The following is a 21031-nucleotide window of genomic DNA, read 5'->3' as shown; positions in this document are numbered from 1 at the left end:
CTTTGGCAGGGGGATCAGCTCTTCCTAGAAGTGACTGCAGCAGGGACAAAGAGACCAGGCCCACCTGGTTCTCAGCACTGAGCAGCTCATCCAGGAATGTGGATTTTTGTGCTCTTACAGCGTGGTGGGTTGTCTGGAGCTTTTATTTAAGGTGGATTGGGGTCTGTGGGTCTATGAAACTAATGGTTTTCTGCACCTCAATATCAAACATTTGTTTCATCAGAGTTGAGAGGTGATGGTGTTCAGAAGTCACACCAGTGACGACACCTCCACAGTGTGTTTACTGGAGAACATCACTGCTCTAATCCTCAGCCCTGATGATATGGAAATACCGGTTTATCTGATCCATGTTGAGGATCTTGACAGACCAGCGGCTCTGATGGTCTCACTGGGAGCAGCTGTTTGCTGGGTGTGGATGTGAACTGTTTACTTTATCCCACATGTCAGTTAGAGCCGCAGAGCATTACACTTTCCAGCTAAAACCACACTTCCCCAAATGCAAAGTGACCAGACTGGGCGGGTGTGTGTGTGTGTGTGTGTGTGTGTGTGTGTGTGCATGAGTGTGTGAGTGACAGTTGTGACCTGTCAGTGATTCTCCTGATACTAACAGCAGCAGCACTAACTAAAAATAATAAACTTTATAATAAACTTTATTTAAACAGCACTTTTCTTAACAAAGTTACAAAGTGTTAATTAAATTCAACTAAATAAGAACAAACAGTTCAGTAACACAACGATATAAATTGTCTAAATGGTGGACAAATAAAACACAACCACATTAACCTCAGTAAGTTAGGGCTGAAAGCAGAAACACATTCACACACAGATCACCTGAGAAAACTGAGGACACACACCCTCACAACACCCACTTCCTCCTCACACACTGCAGGGTCTGCAGCTACATGCTAACACATTAGCACACACCATCACTGTGATTACACACACACACAAAAGAAACCTACCAGACATTCAGCAAGTCAGAGGAAGAGAGAGAAGTTTCCTGCAGTTGTCTGATGGCCTCTCGACACTGGCCACGCCCCCTTATGTCACCATCACAGTGAAGGCTTCCTGCTGGTTGCTCCTGTTAGTTGATGTTGATGGTTTCAGGAACTAGTTGCTGTTACACATGAACAACCAGCATCAGCTCCGTCAAGACCCTCATACAACACGCTAACATCTGGCCAGTGTGAAAGGGCCCAATCAGCATTCACTCCTGGGTCACATGACTCTGCGGTAGTCTCAGGTACAGAGCACAAACATTGTAAACACACCTGTCACCTGTCCAGGTGTTATCCCACCTTATACATTCTATGGGCTACACACACAACACGGCATGATTATGCTAACCATGCCAACTGAGAGTGAGCTGTAGCCCTGAAATAAGTTTAAAGACTCAGACACTGACAGAGCAGCAGCACACAGGAGGAGACAGATCCACGTCACCAGTCTGACCAGTCTGCACTGCAGAGGAACTTCAATTAACACTCCAGCTGCTGGTGTGTGATAAAGTCAGGCCTGTGTGTTACCTCAGTCTCTGCTCTCCTGACCTCTGACACACACAAACACACACAGATAACCTCCGACACATCCATCTTGTGGTGACACTTTTTTCAGGCCAGTTCCGGTTTCAGTGGGGCAACAGTAGAGGTCATCAAGTCACGTTGTCTGGTCAGAACCAGGCCGTGATCTATCTGTGGTCTGCTGGGGGTGGGGGGTGGGGTCAACCACGTCCTTGGTCTTCATTCATTACACTGTAAGATGAGCAGAGTCTTTCTGCTGAGAGGCCTGTAAACCAGTGATAAGAGAGAGATTGAAAGGTGTTGGCAATAGAAAAAGATGCAAATATGAAATCTGAATTACGTTCACCAGTGACTAGAGGTCAGGATGTCTGAGTGTGAGACTGATGTCCTGATCTTTCCCATTCATCAGTACTTGAACAAGAAATGAAGGATAAAGTGCAGACTTGAACAAAATAACCAGATGATTAGACTTTTAACTGACAGTCAAATTACAGAGATAAGACTAATTCCTGCTGTGTCCTGCAGAGCAGTGGATTTGTCTCACCGAGAGGAACTGGATGTTTTCTGACTCAGACTCTGATCCGTCTGTCATTACGCTCTGAAATTCGCCTCTGTCTGTTCTCTGCTCCTCCTCTGTCTGACCAGAAGTGTGATGACTGTACAGAATGTGTCTCCATTAACTATCAGCCTCTTGTCCAACTGTAGTTGTGTTATCTGTGGTGGCTCCCACACACTGTCCCTGCACAGCTGGATAAGCTCTCTGTAGATAAAGAATTTCTGCTTAACTGAGGTGGGACACCAACTAACACATGATAACACTGAGACGTGTGACGAGGGCAACTCACAGGGACTGACCTGCTGCTTTTTCAGGGTTTGATTAAAAAAATGCTCATTTTACAGTTTTCTATTGGTCGATTCAAAGTATGAAGCCTGCTGGTCTATCACAGCCATGAGGTTCAGAGGAAGTACATTACAGTACAGTAAGACAGCCATGACCTGACAGGTGAGAGTCATGTGACTCCAGCAGTGTACCACCAAATATATTTAATCTATACATAACCTACAAAAGACTTGGTTAATATCAGGGAAAGTTATTGGGTGTGGTAAAATATTTTTAAAAAGTAAACAAGCTTTAGATGTTTGTTGACTTTGAAACTAGAACTATGATCTTTCAGTCCCAGACCTCCATCAATCAGGCTCTCAAATCATCAGCTTTGGACGTAAGGGTGAAAGGGTGTAAGGGTGTAAATGACTACATGCCACACTACTATGTTTTGGTTTGAAAACTAAAATACGTTAACTCCCTCTGTCCACAACTCTGGAGTTCAAGACTTTCAGAAACGCTGCTGGACCCGTTTTAGTCTAAAACTCCAGGGTTGTGATGCTCAGTGTAGGTGAATGGTCATGTGATGTGTGTTTTTGAGTTAAAGCCATAGACTGTGTATAAAAAACACTAAAAACACTTGTCTGCATGGAGATGGTTTTCATTTTAAAATGAGAGCTTATCACTGTGGACGCAGCCTAATAAATAAAACAGAATAAAACAAAAAATATTTATTAAATGTAACTGTTCCTCAAGTTTCCCTCAAATAAACCATGTGACTGTTTTTTGACTTCACAGGTGAAAAGTATCATAACCAATCAACAGCAGAAGAAACATTTTGCTCCAAAGCAGGAGGGCTGTTGATATGTTGCTGGTCAATGAGATAGACCAAATGGTTCATATGCAAACCTCACTTAATCAGTGAGTAAGACCCCTGCTGTTCTGCTGGGACTGAGAGGCTTAACCTTTGCTTTGAGTACCTCAACATAACAAATACTGTAGGAAGACAAATCAAATGTGTTAACAGGGAACATTTGTTCAGTGTAGCAACAACATGAGAGAGGACCTGACTTGTATGGTAACTGAAGATAAGTTTTATACACTAATCATTAATTATTAACGTCAGCTAGAAAACCACTTAGTTTGGACTTTGAGGCCCCATTTGAAATCTTTGAAATTGTGACTGCATCTGAATATTTAATCAGAGTATTTATGCTAAGTGACTAGTTATCTATCACAGCTAATGTTAGTGTGCATTCTCTCTCATTTTGCTACTATAGGTTTTAAGGAATGTGAGGTTTTGGTGGCACGTTTATTTACAAATTATAGGAGCTATTTGTAAGTTTTGCTATTGCTACATAGCTAATGTTAGCTAACAGCACAGCTGTTTACTTACCTGTCTTACCAAGAGCTTCAGCCACCTTTGTGTTTACAAGAGAAAAAGTGATAACATGTCCCCTGAGCAGATACATCTTCAGAGCAGAGTGGACACAACAGTGGCTCAGTATCGGAAAGTGATGAGATGGTCTGACCAGGTGAGGGGTTGCTGTTAGCATGCTAACTTCAGTACAGGAAAAGATGTGATAGAAGCAAAACAAGTTAACATAGTCATTTGTTTCCATCTCTGGTAAGTAAAGAATAAAATTTGATGCTGAGCCCACAATATTTCTTCTAGACTGGTAAGTAAACAGCTGCTAATGCTAACATTAACTATGTAGCTATAGCAGAACTTACAAATAGCTCCTTCAATCACAGTACGTAGTAACTTTTCTAGTACAAAGCCCCTGGAGGAAACTTACCCTGACCTGGTGAGTTGAATCTGATCTAACTCTGCAGACACACAGGACAGACCAAAGAGCCAAGAGTGGTCCAAACCGCTAAGGCTAATTACCCGCTACAAGCTAGGCTAAAGAAACCAGTGTGCTCCCACGTCAGGGACAAAATGCTTGAAAAGGTAACAATGTTCTCACATATTCATATTTAAACCTTAAGTTTAGAACAAGTCATGATTGGTTAAATTTTAGTCATGAACTCTTGTGACCTTTGTGAAGAACTGAAAAAACAAGGCAGTTTAACTTAACATGTAAAGGTTGACTTATTAGCAAACGTTGCTAATGTTATTCCTTGTTTCTACTGTTGTTTCTGTACTGTTGTTGTTTCCACTGTGTCGTTTTCAAGGGAAGCGATATTAGATTTTATCATCGCAGGGCAGATGAGTGTTACTGTAACCATAATTTATAAAGTTATATTATTCCACTCTTGCAGCCCCTCCCCCCAACATTCTGCCGCCTGTGTTGCCTACACCTCGAGCCAGCCCTGTGTGTGAGAGAAAGGAGAGAGGTGGTGAGAGAGGGCGAGTGAGGAACTTTTGTGAATGGCCTGTAGACCCAACCCAGGCTTTGCTCTGATTGGTCCACCACTCAGCCAATGAGAGGCTTCCACTCTGCGGCTCCATTCATGAAAAGGCAGTGTGGAAGGAGACATGTGCAATGCAGTGTGTGTGTGTGTGTGTGTGTGTGTGTGTGTGTGTGTGTGTGTGTGTGTGTGTGTGTGTGTGTGGTGATTTTTCTGTTTGTCTTAAGCTCACAGAATCATCAGTTTTCATTGTATCAGCTCTGTGGAGTGTACAACAGCTGGTTGCTCTTCAATGAGAAAAGATTTTTTTTATTTATTTAGTGGAAGGTCTGAAGCTAAAAGTGTCTTGTTCTTTTAAAAGGGGAAACTACAAAATACATATGTAGTATAAACAGATTAATATAGTATAGATTTTTAAAGAAGCAGTGATAAATTCCAGGTTTTGTTGTCAGTCTCTAGGAAACTGGGGGAGCAAGAGAAGGGGCACATATAAAGCAATGACATCTCATTGTTTCTGAGGAAGGAGAAAGTCTGAAGTCTGAAGGAATTGTGTGTTTTTCCTTCTGCTAATAAAGGAAATACAGATACTCCGCCCTCTTTTCCTCAGAGGTGGTCAGACATCACCAGATCTTTTAAGCACACCCTTCCCCCTGCCATCATGCTCGTAATGGAAGTGCTGATTTGGTGATGTTTAAAGGGTAGAAATCTTATCATGTTCATCATCTCTCTTTAGCGTGCATGCTAACATTTGCTAATAACATGAAATACAACTGAGACTGATGGTAACACCATCAGTTTTATAGATGTTGTTTCATACCAACAAGTCCTCCAGTTTAAACACCAATATAGGCCGATTGTCTCTACAGCCCATAGGAGCATATTAATGGCAGGTATACTCATAGGAGTGTACCAGCATCAGGTGTACCAGACCTTCAACGTCATTGTAACTGTGATAAATACACAGATAAGCTTGTGGAATGGTCACAGTTTGATTAAGTTCAGAAAAAGATTGTGGTTTAGGTTAAAATAAGTACCTCCTGAAGGTCAGGGCACTTCAGTCATCATAATGATGAGCACATGGTTAAGATTGTTGAAAAGTTGTGGGTAAAAGCAGTGGCTTCCATATGTGAAACCTGAATCTAAATTTTAAATCTAAATGTAAATCTAAATCAATGTTAAATATCAAATTTAAATCTTAAATCTAAATGACAAATTTTAAATCTAAATTTTAAATCTAAATCTTAATGTTAAATTCACGTGTCAATGTTATATATTAAATTTTTAAATATTGAATCTATAGGTTAAATTTAAATCTAAATGTTAAATATTAAATATAATTGTGAAATATTAAATATAAATGTAAATGTTAAATCTGATTTATTGGACAGTTTACCAACAGTGCTGCATCTGTGGATTCTTTTATATACTGATATACCAGCAGAGCAGTGGTGTAACTTCAGTCAGTCATCAATCAGTCAGTCAGCAACAAAGAGTCATGTTTATCTCTCTGGCCCCACTGTTACAGTCCTGCCAAAAACAATTTCCAAAGCTGGTCAAGGCTGAAGCTCTTGAAGTTAGAGACAGAGGAAGTCAGGAGGACAACTCGGTTATCATGTATGTGCACAAAAATGGTTTGATGGTTTTTAGTCTAAAAACTATGAATTGCACACAGTTTAAAATATCTACCAATGTTAAGTAGCAACTGTGAGCTTTTATTTTTGGCCTGTTTTTGTAGGAATTCTTTCAGAATTCTTTGGAAAAGTTTATCATGTTATCTCAGTCTGTGTGGTGGAATGAGCTCCATTATCCTTGAGTCTTGGGTGTCTTTTTCCACATTCGTCAACTGCCCAAAAATAAATGATCAGTAACAACCTTATCTCTGCAGCACAATCCTTTTTCACTGATTGCGTGTTTATTATTGGCCATGGCTGTTTTGTCTGTTTATTCTCTTCTACACTGTTTCAGGCGCTTTTCTATGGTTGTTTTCCTTTTTTTTCTTCTCTGCTATTTCCATTCTTATGCAGGGCGTCTCTTCTTACCATCCGGTCCAGAGTGTCCCCCCCTAGCCATCCTGTGTGTGTGTTTGTGTGTCAGTTCCGACCACTTCAGGATGCTTTGGTCTCAGCAGTGTGCGGCTGGTTGTGGGCCAGAATGTGGCTCATTGTCTCAGTCTCATAGAGGCAGAGAGCAGGGCCTGTTTGGAGGTGGTTTCCTGCTGATATACAGCTGAGGATGTGGGATCTGTAGGTTAACCAGATAATGGGACAGGACACCCTCTCTGTATCTGGACCTCTGACCCACTATAGTTAGATACTGACTCAACCTATCAGAAGAATCTACCCTCAAAACCAGTCCTGCATTAGAACAGTGCTTCAGGAGTGGGGGGTGTGTTGTTTCAGGTAGGAATGGTTATTCCACCTTGTTCACACTGAATCAAACAAAACCAGCTCAGAGTGTGATTTTAGATGACACCCAGCATTCAGGAGTCAGAGGTGTGATGTGTCCTGCCATGCCATGCTGGCACCCACTCTGTGATTCCAGCACATTGCTTGAACAGCAACCCTCCCATTTAATCTTTATGCTGTAACAGGCTCTCCTTTTGTTGTTTGAGGTAGTGTGTCCCCTGGGAGTTTCCTTAAGGCTGCTGCAAAGTTGTTGCTGCTGCTGTCCATCATAATCTGCCTCAATGTCCCATTTATTATTGTAATCTTAGATGCACAGAGACACTGGGTCACATTGGTGGCAGCAATGTTTTACCTCTATAAACCTCTGTAGTGTTTCATTTTATGGTGTCGTTGTGCTGTTGTTTTCTTAGCTTGGCTCCTTCAGTATAATCTTGTTTCAAGTATCAGAGGTGGAGGTTTGAATAAATGAGACATTGAGACAAATACAATGCACAGCAGCCTCACTCCTCCATGTGCGACCAGAAGATAGATTCAACATCACATCACTTAGCACTAAACACAGGAGATTCTGTCACAGTGCTTTTTATACACAGTAGCCCGGAGGAATAAAGGTGCATCATTCTTGACTCGACCAGGCAGAACCACAACAACATGAAGGGTTATTGGTGAAGAGAGAGAGAGAGAGAGAGACTCCCAGGCCAAAGTCAGACCAGGACTCTGAAACTATAACAGAAACCACCAGAATCAGTGCAGTGAGGCTCCCTTATATGACTAGACTGTCCAAACACAAATGAGCACCATTCAAGATTTCTTCAGCCTTTCTAAAGAATAGAATAGAATAGAATAGAACATCTGTAGAACAACAACACACAGGTGTATGGACACTGAAGTGCTGTTACACTGAGTGTATGTGGTACAATGAACATTAACTCAGACTGAACCTGTTCAGAAACAGTGGACAGAGATGACAATTTCACAACCTCAGTTTGTTTTTGTCCCAGTCAGGCCACTGTACCAGACTGAGGTGTTATACACCAGGCCGCTCCCTTTCACGCTCACCTACAACCACAGCTACAGCTACAACCACAGGTACAGCCACAGCTACAGTGTCAGCAACAGTTTGACATGGCTGTGCTGCAGCTGCAGGTCATTGGTGTAATTGTAATAAAGCATATTCCTGATACCCCTGATACCCCTGACCAGTTAAAGTCTCCAGTCCAGTGAACCAGTTCCACAGCCATTAGAGGACAATGAAGTGAGCATTAGCTTTGGTTAGTGACTTGCAGCCATATTGACTGAAGTGAGTGTGTGTGGCATCCTCAGGCCCCTGTGTGACTTGTCTTGTAGAATCTGTTCTGCCTCGGCTCAGGTAAACTGTTTGCTGACCACCTTCAGCACAGAGGTCATTGACCTGAGCATCATGTCATGTCTTTGGAATCTGCAGCGTCAAACCTGCCGTAGAACTGGTTTAGGACAGGCACACCATGATTTACACTGTACTGTAAAAGCCATCGTGTCACCTCTCATGAATGTCTGTGTTTCTCATTGAGGCACATTTTGATCTTTCGGCTTATTATTAGCAAAGAGGGCTGATCACTGATTGGTTAAACTGTCTAAAGGTCTAGAGGGTCTCAGTCCTGTGTGCAGGTCTATTCAGTTATGGTTAATAGTCCTCCTTTTATCTTTTAATCAGCAGTAATAGACAACATCCCCACCAGCTCTGACTGTAGACCTGTCATTCCTTCTTCCACCACGACATTCAGAGTGCTGAGCCTCGTCTCCGGCCGACCTGGCCAATAAGATGATCAGAAATACATAGACAGGGGGCCCTCCAGAGGATCATCTGGTTGAGCGCATCCGCTGCAGAGGCTGAGGGTCAATCTGTCCTGGGCCCTCTGCTGCCTGCCCCCTCACTTTGGTGAAAACACAACCACTGACTAGTTTCCAGTTTGTTAAACAATGATTAGACACACAGACACACGGAGCACAGAGCAGTGTCCACCTCTGGACGTACAGACACACAGTGCTGCTGAAGACGTCTGGTCACTGTACTGGGTCTGAGAGGCAGCTGGTGGAGCTTGATTGGGATCTGTTTGCTTTGACCCCATAGAGTCTTTGTCACTGGGGATCAAGGAGGATGGTTAGTGTGCTTATGAAAGGATGGGGGGTAAGGCAGCAGCCCACCCTCCTCCTCACCCACTCGGTGCTGTTCAAGCCTGGATGACCTCAAAACCAATCCATCAGAACATCTCAAGCAGCCATGGGGGCTATTGTTCCTCAAAGTAGGTCACAGTCCGCAGCCATCACCATCGATCTGGACTGATGGGAGGACAGTGAGATGGAGACAGGGAGACACCGGTTGCCCGATGATCACACCTGTTGATAGAAACTGAAGGAACAGGAAATAATGATTCTGTCTATTTCATCATCCTCATCCTCATCCTCACCCTAAAACCCATCCAGGTTCCTCATCCATCTCCTCATAGTTCTTCCTCCTCCCTTTCTCCTCACCCTAACACTCCCTCCTCCCATCTCCTTTGTACGGAGTTATTAGTCATGTGGAACATATGGAGCATCATATTACATAACCCAGAAGCAGCTGCACGCAGCCTGGATCCAGGATAATGCAAATCAGGGGCCATGTTTCTTCAGCAGCATATCTGAGACATTCAGCAGTGTCACGTTAACCCTCTGTACTCTGTGTCTCTGTGGAACAGTGACATCTTTTCATCAGTCCAACAATCAAATTGTCACTGTATTCATTGACTACTGCTGCTCACAGTCTAATTAGGTGCAGACAGAGATAATAAGTCTCAAAAACTATTTGCAAACACAAAGTAAATCGGATTAATTAAGTAAAAGAGAAAAACAATAGAACATAACTGCAAGTGAAGGCCCTGATTTCAGAATCACACTTTAATTTGGTTTAAGTTCTGTTTGGAAATAGTCCTGGGAAAAATGATGTATTAATCTGCAAACTGAACATTTCCTGCTGCTGCAGCTTCACATTAAAAGTATTTAACTGGCGAAACATGAGTTGACTTTTATTATGAAGAAGTCACAGGAAAAGTGTTTGTCAGTGAGCTCAGAACTCACCATTGTCGTTCATCAAAAACAGATCAGTTCGAAATGTTGCAGGGAGTGATGAAGAGTGATGAAGAGTGATGAGTGAGGAAGAGTGATTTATTTTTTTTTGTCACATTAAAAACGAATTAAAAACTATACATGTCTTCTGAGATCTGGCTCTGAAACATGTGTTTTTATCATGTATGTTGTAGTACACACAGTGCATTGTCTGTTGTGTGTTGTGCAGACACACAGCTGAGCTCATTGTGTGCTCATCCGGGGCCTGACACTCCCAGGGCCACAGGAACAGTGGGAGGACCAGCCCAACTTGAATTAGCTTTCTCACCTCTTTGTCCCTCACTCAGTTAAAACCATAATCACAGACTGTGGGGTCATTAACTGTGTGTTAGTCGAAGGGTTAATCCTATGAGCCTGTCACCATATGGATTGGACTACATCAGCACAGTGGTCCACCCCATGACCAGATTCAGTACAACGGGCTCAGGTATTATGTAATGTTCTTATGCCTGCTGGTTAAACTGTAATCTGAGAGTGTTTGTTTTGTCTCCATCTTTGATGCCAATGGTTCAGAGACTGAGAGCAGCTCAGATCACTACTATCTCTACAAACAGGATGATCTCATTCTGTTATGCTAATAACAAACAGTGATCTCTGTGGTAATACTGTGGACATCTCTTAAAGGTTGTATTTCAGTATAATACATTCAAAAAATTAAGTAATTAACCAGTTTTATAATAAAGTAGGGATAGCTTACTTCTCCAACTTTTATTTCAGTGATGAGGCCAGAGAATCAGAATCTGTGACCACGTTCATGTCGTTCATGTTGGAATGAACAGACTCAGACCTGGTCTCCTAAAGTGTGTGTGTGTGTGTGTGTGTGTGTGTGTGTGTGTGTGGGGGGGGGGGGGGGGGGGGGGGGGGGACACAGATACAGGAAATGAGTGTAAATACACCATGTCCTTTCTCCACTGTCTCTGGCTCAGTTTCAGCCGCCATTGTTTGAACTGCAAAGTATAAGCCAGGTTTTAATTGAACTGACTGTATCACATCGGAGGTTTGACTCTTCTGCATTATGACGCGTCACAACCTGTAATATACAGTCATGATACATCAACCTCCAGGTGTGACACATGAAGCATCAACAGTGAAGAGCTAAAAGCTGCATTTCCTCTAATGACCACTAGAGTCAGTGAGTCTGTCCCTATAGAGTCTATGGTCTGTCCCCATAGACTCTCATGTTAAAATGTCCAACTTTACAGCAGAAATAAACATGTTTACAGCCTGGTACAGAAACTGTTTTGGTCTCTAGAGCTAATTTCCTCCTTCACGACAACTGTACGGGCTGAATTTTATAGAACTCACCTGTTTACATTTTATTAAGGTTACGGAGAATTGAGGGCATGGCCTCTGTGAGTGACAGTGGGTGAGTGAATGCTTGCCAAATTCTCAGCTCCACCCACGCCCCACCTCTTTGACTATTTTTGTATTAGCTGGGAGTTAGGGGCAGAGTCAGGCACTGCCAAAATGGTGACAGTGGAGCAGCTCCAGAAACCTGCGGTGATGTCACAGAGGCTCTGTCCATCTTTATTTATGGTTTGAAGGTGGGTGTGGTCTGACCCATTACCGCTGAGTACTCATGTGATAATGTAGGAGGGTAATAACTGATGGTTGTGAACATGTATTAAATCTGAGTCTATCACACACAGTATCTACATTCCATGAGACAGTACAGAGTACTGACTGATCTGGTTCAGTTTATCTGATTTTATCTGTTTGATGATTCTCTTCATATTCTTTTTTAATATTAGTTTTTGATCTGGTTATAGAAATGTGCGTGTGTGCATGTTTGTGTGCACAGTTGGGTTGATAGATGTGTGATAATCAATACCTCCAACATCTGTGCACCAAGCTTTAATAACTAATTAAAAATCTGTGTCTTTTGATTAGTTGCTCAGATCAACAGCTTTAATCTGTGCGTGGCATTATTGCAGTCTGATGGATCCCTGCTTGTGTTTGTGGTGATTAAAGTGTGTGAGCGCACTGTGTGTGTGTGTGTGTGTGTGTGTGTGTGTGTGTGTGTGTGTGTGTATCTCTAATTCTATAGGAGCAGTTGTTTTATAGCTGACTCTCTAACAGGCTCATGCGTGTCTGATCTGTCAGTCGTGTTTCTCAGTTCCATATGGTGAAGGAACAGCAGCAGAACAGCAGAGATACAGGAGAGGTGGTGCTGTAAAAACTCAATCATTTATTCTGCACTCATGATTTAGAGTAATATTAAATATTAACAACATATCAAACTGCTAAATATCATAAATAAATAGAAGTGAAAAAGATACTGAAACTTTCTGACCTGTCACAAGCTGCAGGGACAATGTGTGTGTGAATCAGACAGAGAAAATAGCTCATTCAGCTGTATATTTTTTCATTACAATATGTAATGAAACAGTGTCCTGTAAATAACACACACTGAGTTTCCTGTGGCCATTGTCTGACTGACAGTGATATGAGATTTGTAACATGCACACCCCACACACATCAGTGTAGAGACAAAAATATCTGAACAATGAGAATCAAATGACTCAGCTCATGTTTTCTCTGCTGCAGAGAAAGTTTTATTCAGACCCAGTGGAACAACACTGATTTTTGTGATGCTCGTTATGAGACCAGCAAGAGTCCTCATTACTGGATCACATCAGTCCCACCATCTCCTGACAAACAGAAATGTCTCCATTATGTTGCAGCTCTAATGCTCAGAGACTGCTGGGTAATGGAGTCCATCCAGGCAGGTTTTGAATACAGTTAAGTTTGAACCAGGATGCATTCAAAACCTGATGAATATTCATAAAAGACCTGAGTGTTCCCAGGAGAACAGTGGGAACAGGAAAGGTGAAGAAGTCTGGAACCAGGACTCTTCTCGACTTGGTGTCCAGACAAACTGAAGGACCAGGTGATAAGCACCTGGGTCAGGGAGATGGTCCCTGCACCAGAGCTTCAGATATGTACAGATGGATTATGGATAATGAAACTGTATAAGGGTTTAGATTTATCAGGGTCAGGCAGCTTCGTTAGTGCTGGACTGTTACTGAGTACGTTTACTCAAGTACTCTACTGACATTTGAGGTACTTATGCTAATTATTTACATGTCACACCACTTTGAATTTCAGCTTCCACACCTCAGATTCTACTGGACTATATTTATTTGAATCTGTGGTTTGAACTGTTAAATCAGTAATCTACAGAATTGATCCAACAGTAAACTGCTGATTACTCATCAATGTATCAGAAATAATCCAATGATTATCTATATCAGAGGACATTTTTCTGCATTCATTATTGTTATCTCTTCATGATACTCCTTACTTGTAATGTAGTATTTTGACAGTGTTGAATAAGTACTTTTACTTCACTGAGTCAAGGGTCTGAACTGAACACTGATTGAGTCACAGGAAGAACAAGATGGTGGATGTTCTGCACTTATACAACACTTTACAATGGAAGACACATTCACACATAAACATTCATGCATACAAACATTCACACGTTCACACAGCTGGGGTTCAGTATGTGCCTGAATAACACAAAGGGTGCGTTCAGACTGCAGGCGAATCTGATTCAAATCAGATTCCTACTCAAATCCGATTTTTAGGGCTGACTGTCCACACTGATTTTAGCAAGTGTCCAAATCGGATACGGCTCTGTTCACACTGTGCCACATTATTGACTGATCTGACAGGTTGCTGTAGTAACGGAGCGTCTGACGTCATATAATTGCGACAACAACAACAACCATGATGGAGGCAGGTCACCTCAGTATATTGGCCTTATCACTGTCCAGTAGAGGTGCAGAACGTCTCAGACACACTAGACATTTGCAACACCACATGAGGCTGGTAGGATTATACACAACAATGCTTCATGCTGCACTCACTGCCGGAGTTTCTGTGCAGCGACGAGTGTGGTGCCACCCGAAGAGCTGGGTCTGGCGTCGCGTAGAGTGACGTCACGGACAGTCAAAACCGATCTGAGTGTTTGGAGCTGTTCAGACTGAGACGCATCTGTCCAAATGCGATCTGAAACTACCTCCCGAAGGTGGTTTCGATCTGGTTTCCAAAAATCGGATTTCATGTGATTTGTGACTGTTCAGACTTCAAAAGAGCCATCCAATTCCAATCTGGATGGGCTAAAAATCTGATTTTGGCTGGCAGTCTGAACAAGGCCTAAGAAACACAGACTGGAGGGGGTGGGAATCAAACCACCAACCTTCAGAGGAGTGGACGGCCCACTCAGATTCCTGAACCACATAACTGAGTCTGTTTTCAACCTGCTTCACCAGAAACTCAGAATCTGCTTCTGATCATGACATGTGATATCATGTCAAACATGAATCAGGAAGTCACTGCAGAAACTACTGAGGTTCACCTCAGTCTGATGTTAAAACTATAAAGATCAGTAAACTGGGTCACAAATGTGATGATACCAGGTCTCCTCAGAGCTCAGGGTCCAGCTCCACGGTGGTCTCTAGTCCAGCGATTGTCCACCTCCCTGACCACAGGATTACCACGTATGAGGGGGATAATCCATGAGGATGTGTCATCTTGAGTCCAGAGCAAACAATGGAAAACTTACTGTGGATGGTGCATCAGGTAATTAACCACAATCTACACACACACACAAAGTGATGAGTCATACACCTAATCCCCAAGGACGGGTTCGACAGTCTATCTGGGGCAGATGGGCGAGGGTGGCGCGCGTCCAGCATTAGCCTACGCCCTGCTGGCTGCCTGGCCTGACCCTTCTGCTTTTGATCCTATTAGCAGGTGAATGAGGAGATGGACATCGGACTGACACTCCAGGGCGGGCCTCCGTTTGGCCACCTGACCCGGACACTCATTAGGCCACACATATGCCGCTCCAAACATGGGATTGAGGCTTCAGCTGACTCCAACTGTTAATGTCGAGAGAGAGAGAGAGAGAGAGAGAGAGAGAGAGAGAGAGAGAGAGAGAGAGAGAGAGAGAGAGAGAGAGAGAGAGAGAGAGAGAGAGAGAATCAATGACGTGTTGGACCATTGGAGATTAAGCCCATCATCGTCGTGGTAACAGGGAGACGTTCACTAACATGTGTCTCATCTCAGAGACTTCACTACATTTAAACTGAACCAACTTCCTGTCAGTCATCAATATAACTGATCAGTTCATAGCTGTTACTGTCACCTCTGTGTGTGTTTGATCTCAGACTGTCGGACCCTCTGTACTGAAGCAGGTCTCAGACTCCGGCTCAGTCCAGATCTATTTACAGGGCTCTCTGTTTATTGACGAGTCCAACAACAGGATGTTACCACCTCATGGGACAGGAAGTGTTAGAGATTAGTGAGTCCAGGTCTCTGTGGTCCTGCGGCCCCTGTTGTACCTGAGACATATAAACGTTTTATTGTGTGTGTGTGATAACACACTAAATTCACACACACAGTAATCATCTTCTCATCACTAATCAAAGTCTCTGATCTGAAGAAGAAATGTACGAGTGTCAGTGCAGCACTCTTCCTTATGTTTTCACCTCCTGACAACACACACACACGGTGATTAAGCCCTGGGCTGAGATGAAAGACAGCAGGACCAATCATACATGAGTTAGAGGCACCAGGTGTCATGATCACTGGTGCAGACAAAGGAGAACCCAGAAGCATGACAATGAGGCAGATGAGTAGCAAGAAAAACAGGCAGAGTCAAAACCAGGAGATCAGAATCAGGCAAACAAATCCGACAAGGAGCAGGCAGGTATCTGTAGTCCAAGAAAGGCAAAACAGGGTCAGAACAGGAAGGCAGAACTGGAAATGCTGGAGAGCTTGGCAATGTATAACACAAGACAATCTGGCAGGGAATAAGTGGAAATGGACTAGTATATATACTGAGGAACTAATGAGCAAATGGACTGCAGGTGAGGAGGAGATGGGCGGGGAAACCCAGGTGAGGGAAATGAGTTGATTGCATGGCAGGGAAGGAAGGCAGGATCTGAAATGACAGGAGAGTTAGTGAAGTGACATGAAACCAAAATAAAAATAAAAACAAACTAAGAGTTAGTGTAACTACGTTACACCAGGGGAGGAAGTGGGTGCACCAGAGGCATTCTGGGCCGTCTGCTGTGAAAACACCAGGAACTGAAACAAACCATAAAGATGGAGGAGGAAGGAGGAAAGATGGAGGAGGAGCAATGGAGGAGGACGGAAGAAGGAGGAAAGATGGAGATCAAAGGAGGGAGGAGGAAAGATGGAGAAGGAAGGAGGGAGGAAGAAAGAGGGAGGAGGGAGGAGGAAAGAGGGAGGAGAAAAGATGGAGAAGGAAGGAGGAAGGAAAGAGGAGGAAAGATGGAGGTGGAGCGATGGAGGAGCGAAGATGGAGGAGGAAGGAAGGAGGAGGAAGGAGGGAGGAGGAAAGATGGAGGAGGAAGGAAGGAGGAGGAAGGAGGGAGGAGGAAAGATGGAGGAGGAAGGATGGAAGAGGAAGGAGGAAGGAGGGAGGAGGAAAGATGGAGGAGGAAGGAAGGAGGGAGGAAGATGGAGGAGGAAGGAGGGAGGAGGACGAGGGAGAGGGAAGGATGGAGGAGGACGGACGGAGGAGGAAAGATGGAGGAGGAAGGAGGGAGGAGGAAGAAGGGAGGAGGAAAGATGGAGACGGAAGGAGGGAGGAGGAAAGAGGGAGGAGGGACAAGTGCAGTAGAAACAGGTGAAATCAAACTTCTTCAGTGATCTACTGAATGATCTAATGAGAAACATCACTCATCATGATTGATCAATAATCAATAAGACACAAGACACAAGAACATCTGGACACTGACAACCAATCAAAAGTGACACACCTGTGACGGTGATATCATCAACCGTATGTGGTCATGTGATAAAAACAAACTCGGAGGCCTCATGTTCAAACCTTTACACACAAAGCTGGAATCTGCGTCAGAATTCACATAAATGAAACCTCTGTACCTCCAAGCTGATGAGGAAGTGAGTGCACATTAGTTGTGGACAAAAATGAGTGAAAAAGTTTACAGTAGTATTTGGTTTATTTAACAAACTCTATGTCCACAGCTCTGTTTTCAACAGGCCTGGACATGAAGCAGTGCAGCAGTTCAAACATGACACCATCCAAATCTTTTCCAACTTTACACATTAGTTTACCGACAGAAGTAAATGACTCACACACAAACAGAGGCTGGTCTGAAAGCTCTGATCGTCTAGTTTAACAGGAAATAACATCATGTCTGTAGTTCAAACCACTGAGGAAAAATAACACTCTAAATACAGCGTGATATTTAGGATGAGTTGATTTTAAATTATTTTAATTTATCCAAGAGCCACCTATCAGTCACCCTGCCTATGGTCTGTTCCAGACTTGTGCTGTTGATTAGGATAACGAATCATGGGTCACCTTGCCACAATATTAGTGGGATTATGTTCCAGCGTGTAACATACGGCTGAGAATACAGGACAAATCAATCCACCCTCCTTTGTTTTAGCCAGACGCTCCAATAATCCATAACACCAGGATTCAGAGGAGCGTGTTGAGTCGATGAAGAGCAGCTGCTGGGATCAATAACCTGTGTCATTAACACAAGGTCGTCCTGGAGTCTGACTGCCACTTTACACTTTTGTTAGTTAGTTAGTTAGTTAGTTCGTGTAGATGCTTCTGTCCAAGTGTATGTGTGAGTCAAGGATCACACAGGTCTCGAATGAGTGTGTTTATTAAACTCAGCAAGAGAGTGGGAGCATTACTTCTCAGCATAGCAGGCAGAACCCCGCGAACCACGATAACCCGAACACCCACAAATACACAGAGGCGGTGCGACCCCTACTGGGCATAACGTGATCATTCATCAGTGATCTACAGTTCGTTAGTCAGTCAGTCAGTCAGTCAGTCAGTCAGTTAGTTAGTTAGTAAACACCCTTAACAAACTAGTTGTTTATGTCTCTCACTTTGTCTCATATTCCCTCATCGTATCTACATCTGTATCTGTTGGTCTGGGGTCTGTGTGAGGCAGCATGCTCTCACTCTGAAACAGGATAGAGTACAGAGCTCCTCCTCAACTCCCCCTTCTCCTCCAAATATGTTTTTTTTTCTGGTTTTAAAAAAACCAAGATAGCAGTGGCCAAACTACAAACTGCTTGATCAATTCACTGATGATTGCCTTGTGATCTATATTGGTTATTGTATAATACAGGCTCACATAGACTATAATAAAGTGCTACAGTTGGCAATATATAATTAATTAAACAATTGACCATGTTGGCAGAAGTCTGAGGATACATGGAACGATTCCACTCACACTGTGCAGTCTACTCTGTAGCTGCTATGGGTACAAACTGTAGGTAACACCTGCAGCTGCTGTTTAACATCAGACATCCTCCATGGAGACTGAAGCAGCTGTATGTGTCACGAGGGACAGAGCTGAGTCACCTTCTGTCTCCCATTCAGCTCTGTATCTGACAGCCTGTTCCTTTATTCTGACAGTGAGAGAGAGAAAGAACAGTCAGGGAGAGAGAGGAAGAGAGAGGATGACCTGCAGCTAAACCACGGGAAGGACTCAACCGATGAGGTTTGAACAGAGGTTTAATGATAGCCGCTCTACCTGGTGAGCCACCGTGACATCGTACTGTAATCCATGTGGTGAAGGCAACCACTGACACTGACATGTATTTCCTCTGCTACTTGAACTTTTCACTCGACATCACATGATTCACAGCAGCTGTTTTTTTTTTTTTACATGAACACATTGTTGAAGTGCAAGTTCTGTTACGGATCCTTTGGCATTTTCGTTATCTACAAATTCTGGAGCTTTGTCAGTGGGTATATGGCATATACCTGTGAGTCAGGTGGGCTACACCAGTGGTTCCCAACCTGGGGGGCCCGACCCCCCAAGGGGGCTGCCAAAGATCCAGGGAGGGTCGCGAAGCTCTCTTGATTTTAAGGGGTTTCATAATTTTTATGTAATTAAAATGTTAAATAAATAAGTAAGCATTTAATTCATATATGTGACAAAATCAACTAAATTCAAGGGCCACATTAAACATTTATTCGTGTATTTAAATAGATAAACAAATAAGTTATATATATCACAAGGAACAGAGCGTGTGTGACGTGAACGCCTCTCGTGCTGCAGCCGTTGCCTAGCAACGTAAACGGAGCCAAGGGAGAAATGGTGAAGCGTCAGGTAGAGGAGACTGCGGAAAATGTCAAAAAGAAAAAGAGGTTAGAGCTGAATGTATATTTTGCCGTGAGAAACTAGCAAATGAAAGTTTGAAGCCCTGCAAGCTGAAGCGACACCAGACAACTAAACATCCCAAGACAGTGGGTAAGCCCAAAGAGTTTTTCATCAGAAAAAGAGAGCGTGTTGTCACTAGCAGGCCCCAAAACATAAATGAGAGTTTCTTAATAATATAATAATATATTAAAAATATTATTATTATGAATATTAATAATATAATAATAATAATAATTAATATTAATATTAATACATTAGTAATGTATTGAAATATAATAAAGAAAATTGTGTACAAGTTCTGAAGAAATATGTTCTAATCATACACAGGTTCTCCTCATTGTTCCATGCTGTTATGAAATTACTGAAATATAATAAAGTATTTCATGTAAAAGAAGTTATGATGTTCCTTATTTTATTTTATTTTTCATCGGGGGGGGGGGGGGGGGGGGGGGGTTTACAAAGTTAACAATGGTAAAAATATGGGTCCCTTAAGAAAAAGGTTGGGAACCACTGGGCTACACCACTGGTCATAGGGTAACCCTAATCCTATAACTGTTGACACTTGGTTTACACTAACATGTTGTCTCATTTAATTTGTGTAGAGGCTATCAGAGGATACCCTGGTCTTGTCTCTTCATCAAAACACAAAACACACAGTAGACACTAACTGATTACACTAACCAGGCAAATGCTTGGAGCATTCAAGGGGAAAAGGGGCCCCTAATAATGACAACTACGAACCTCCCCTGATGATGAGGGAACATCTTGTAGCCAACAGTCTGAGTAAGCAGACCACCATTGAATACAGGTGTTCATCATCGTCATGGAAACAACCCAACACTCATCAAACACACCTGATATCAATCTGTATCAACAGGCAACAGAGGTGTGTGTTCATGCACCTCTGCAGCTGGCTGTGCACCTGCAGGTAAGGACAACCTGTGTGTTGTGTATTTGTTGTGTAACTTCAGGATGTGGCTGAGGAGCATTGCCTGGTGGCACCAAAACAACATCTGGATGGGAGCAAATGCCACCCACAGTGAGGAGGGCATCACAGCTTCACCTCTGCACATACACTGCATTCCTGTTAGCAGAGGAATGTTAACTACCACCCACATGACCCGCACACTATACACTACACACAACACACTGCACACAACACACCCAAAATTCTTATTGTAACCTAAACATTCACAAACAAGCAGAAACTCTGATGGGAATATGAGTGATTCAGGGCACGTCATCAAATTAGAAGTCAGTAAATCTTCCACTAAAACACCAGTGTCCCCGCCCACACAACTGCTCCATGTTTAAACAATAAACAAGCACACCTTTTCTCTCTCACCAAAACACTCCCACAGTCCGTCTACCTACGGGTCTGTGGTGAGCTCTGCACAACAACACACAACACTGCACAACACTCCGAGTGATGAGGAGTAACTGTGTGTGGTGGAGGAAGGGGCTAAACACTGATTGGTTGGTCTGACAGGGGATTCAGCCAATCAGCCGCGGTGGTTTCACCTTGTTTGATCTGAGTGTTTGTTGTGTTACATCAAACATCTTCACCACAATGCAACATGTAAAATA

At 43.1% G+C, this 21031-nt stretch overlaps 1 long non-coding RNA gene across 1 annotated transcript; it reads right to left on the bottom strand.

Annotated features, from left to right (window-relative positions):
- Positions 1–657: 657 nt before the first annotated feature.
- Positions 658–4643, bottom strand: LOC139615083 (uncharacterized). The gene is made up of 3 exons (XR_011687220.1): positions 4143–4643; positions 2065–2280; positions 658–1785 (listed from the first exon to the last, which is right to left on the bottom strand). It is a non-coding gene; the product is annotated as an uncharacterized lncRNA (long non-coding RNA).
- Between the last annotated feature and the right edge of the window lie 16388 nt (positions 4644–21031).

The sequence above is a fragment of the Trachinotus anak genome, unplaced genomic scaffold (genome assembly GCF_046630095.1).
Source record: "Trachinotus anak isolate AG129_WGS33_773 ecotype Australia unplaced genomic scaffold, CSIRO_AGI_Tana_v1 ptg000042l, whole genome shotgun sequence".
NCBI lineage: Eukaryota > Metazoa > Chordata > Actinopteri > Carangiformes > Carangidae > Trachinotus > Trachinotus anak.
The sequence above is the reverse complement of the archived record's forward strand: the minus strand, read 5'-3'. Positions and strand labels throughout refer to the sequence as shown.